The following is a 3,233-nucleotide window of genomic DNA, read 5'->3' as shown; positions in this document are numbered from 1 at the left end:
TGTTTGTATTTTAAGATAAAATCTGACGCTATTAAAGAAAAAACTTCTCCCTCGCTGAAATATGTTGATTTGCTGAAAATCAACAAAACCACGAAAAGTTCTTGTGTTTGAAGATAAAATCTTTTTCTTTGAAGAAGAAAGATCGAGCTGACTGAAATAAGTTCATTGGATGAAAACCAACAAAAATTGACAAGAACCACGAAAAGATCTTGTATTTCAGGAAAAAATCTGACGCTATATAGGAAAAAACTTCTCGCTCGCGGAAATATGTTCATTTGCTAAAAATCAACAAAACCACGAAAAGTTCTTGTATTTGAAGATAAAATCTTTTTGCTTTGAAGAAGAAAGATCTAGCTGACTGAAATAAGTTCATTGGATGAAAACCAACAAAAATTGACAAGAACCACGAAAAGTTCTTGTATTTTAAGGTAAAATCTGACGCTATTAAAGAAAAAACTTCTTCCTCACTGAAATATGTTCATTTGCTGAAAATCAACAAAACCACGAAAAGTTCTTGTATTTGAAGATAAAATCTTTTTGCTTTGAAGAAGAAAGATCTAGCTGACTGAAATAAGTTCATTGGATGAAAACCAACAAAAATTGACAAGAACCACGAAAAGTTCTTGTATTTTAGGATAATAATCTGACGCTATTAAAGAAAAAACTTCTCGCACGCTGAAATATGTTCATTTGCTGAAAATCAACAAAACCACGAAAAGTTCTTGTATTTCAAGATAAATACTTTTTGCTTTGAAGAAGAAAGATCGAGCTGCCTGAAATAAGTTCATTGGATGAAAACCAACAAAAATTGACAAGAACCACGAAAAGTTCTTGTATTTTAAGATAAAATCTGACGCTATTAAAGAAAAAACTTCTCGCTCGCTGAAATATGTTCATTTGCTGAAAATCAACAAAAACCACGAAAAGTTCATGTATTTGAAGATAAAATCTTTTTGCTTTGAAGAAGAAAGATCGAGCTGACTGAAATAAGTTCATTGGATGAAAACCAACAAAAATTGACAAGAACCACGAAAAGTTCTTGTATTTTAAGGTAAAATCTGACGCTATTAAAGAAAAAACTTCTCGCTCGCTGAAATATGTTCATTTGCTGAAAATCAACAAAACCACGAAAAGTTCTTATATTTGAAGATAAAATCTTTTTGCTTTGAAGAAGAAAGATCTAGCTGACTGAAATAAGTTCACTGGATGAAAACCAACAAAAATTGACAAGAACCACGAAACGTTCTTGTATTTTAAGGTAAAATCTGATGCTATTAAAGAAAAAACTTCTCCCTCGCTGAAATATGTTCATTTGCTGAAAATCAACAAAACCACGAAAAGTTCTTGTATTTGAAGATAAAATCTTTTTGCTTTGAAGAAGAAAGATCCAGCTGACTGAAATAAGTTCATTTGATGAAAACCAAAAAAATTGACAAGAACCACGAAAAGTTCTTGTATTTTAAGATAAAAATCTGACGCTATTAAAGAAAAAACTTCTCGCTCGCTGAAATATGTTCATTTGCTGAAAATCAACAAAAACCACGAAAAGTTCATGTATTTGAAGATAAAATATTTTTGCTTTGAAGAAGAAAGATCGAGCTGACTGAAATAAGTTCACTGGATGAAAACCAACAAAAATTGACAAGAACCACGAAAAGTTCTTGTATTTTAAGGTAAAATCTGATGCTATTAAAGAAAAAACTTCTCCCTCGCTGAAATATGTTCATTTGCTGAAAATCAACAAAACCACGAAAAGTTCTTGTATTTGAAGATAAAATCTTTTTGCTTTGAAGAAGAAAGATCTAGCTGACTGAAATAAGTTCATTGGATGAAAACCAACAAAAATTGACAAGAACCACGAAAAGTTCTTGTATTTTAGGATAAAAATCTAACGCTATTAAAGAAAAAACTTCTCGCTCGCTGAAATATGTTCATTTGCTGAAAATCAACAAAACCACGAAAAGTTCTTGTATTTCAAGATAAATGCTTTTTGCTTTGAAGAAGAAAGATCGAGCTGACTGAAATAAGTTCACTGGATGAAAACCAACAAAAATTGACAAGAACCACGAAAAGTTCTTGTATTTTAAGGTAAAATCTGACGCTATTAAAGAAAAAACTTCTTCCTCACTGAAATATGTTCATTTGCTGAAAATCAACAAAACCACGAAAAGTTCTTGTATTTGAAGATAAAATCTTTTTGCTTTGAAGAAGAAAGATCTAGCTAACTGAAATAAGTTCATTGGATCAAAACCAACAAAAATTGACAAGAACCACGAAAAGTTCTTGTATTTTAGGATAAAAATCTGAAGCTATTAAAGAAAAAACTTCCAGCTCGCTGAAATATGGTCATTTGCTGAAAATCAACAAAACCACGAAAAGTTCTTGTATTTCAAGATAAATACTTTTTGCTTTGAAGAAGAAAGATCTTGCTGACTGAAATAAGTTCATTTGATGAAAATCAACAAAAAATGACAAGAACCACGAAAAGTTCTTGTATTTTAAGGTAAAATCTGACGCTATTAAAGAAAAAAATTCTCCCTCGCTGAAATATGTTCATTTGCTGAAAATCAACAAAAACCACGAAAAGTTCATGTATTTGAAGATAAAATCTTTTTGCTTTGAAGAAGAAAGATCCAGCTGACTGAAATAAGTTCACTGGATGAAAACCAACAAAAATTGACAAGAAACACGAAAAGTTCTTGTATTTTAAGGTAAAATCTGATGCTATTAAAGAAAAAACTTCTCCCTCGCTGAAATATGTTCATTTGCTGAAAATCAACAAAACCACGAAAAGTTCTTGAATTTGAAGATAAAATCTTTTTGCTTTGAAGAAGAAAGATCTCGCTGACTGAAATAAGTTCATTGGATGAAAACCAAAAAAATTGACAAGAACCACGAAAAGTTCTTGTATTTTAGGATAAAAATCTGACGCTATTAAAGAAAAAACTTCTCGCTCGCTGAAATATGTTCATTTGCTGAAAATCAACAAAACCACGAAAAGTTCTTGTATTTGAAGATAAAATCTTTTTGCTTTGAAGAAGAAAGATCTAGCTGACTGAAATAAGTTCATTGGATGAAAACCAACAAAAATTGACAAGAACCACGAAAAGTTCTTGTATTTTAGGATAAAAATCTGACGCTATTAAAGAAAAAACTTCTCGCTCGCTGAAATATGTTCATTTGCTGAAAATCAACAAAACCACGAAAAGTTCTTGTATTTCAAGATAAATGCT

The sequence above is a fragment of the Heptranchias perlo genome, unplaced genomic scaffold (genome assembly GCF_035084215.1).
Source record: "Heptranchias perlo isolate sHepPer1 unplaced genomic scaffold, sHepPer1.hap1 HAP1_SCAFFOLD_136, whole genome shotgun sequence".
Classification (NCBI taxonomy): domain Eukaryota; kingdom Metazoa; phylum Chordata; class Chondrichthyes; order Hexanchiformes; family Hexanchidae; genus Heptranchias; species Heptranchias perlo.
The sequence above is the reverse complement of the archived record's forward strand: the minus strand, read 5'-3'. Positions refer to the sequence as shown.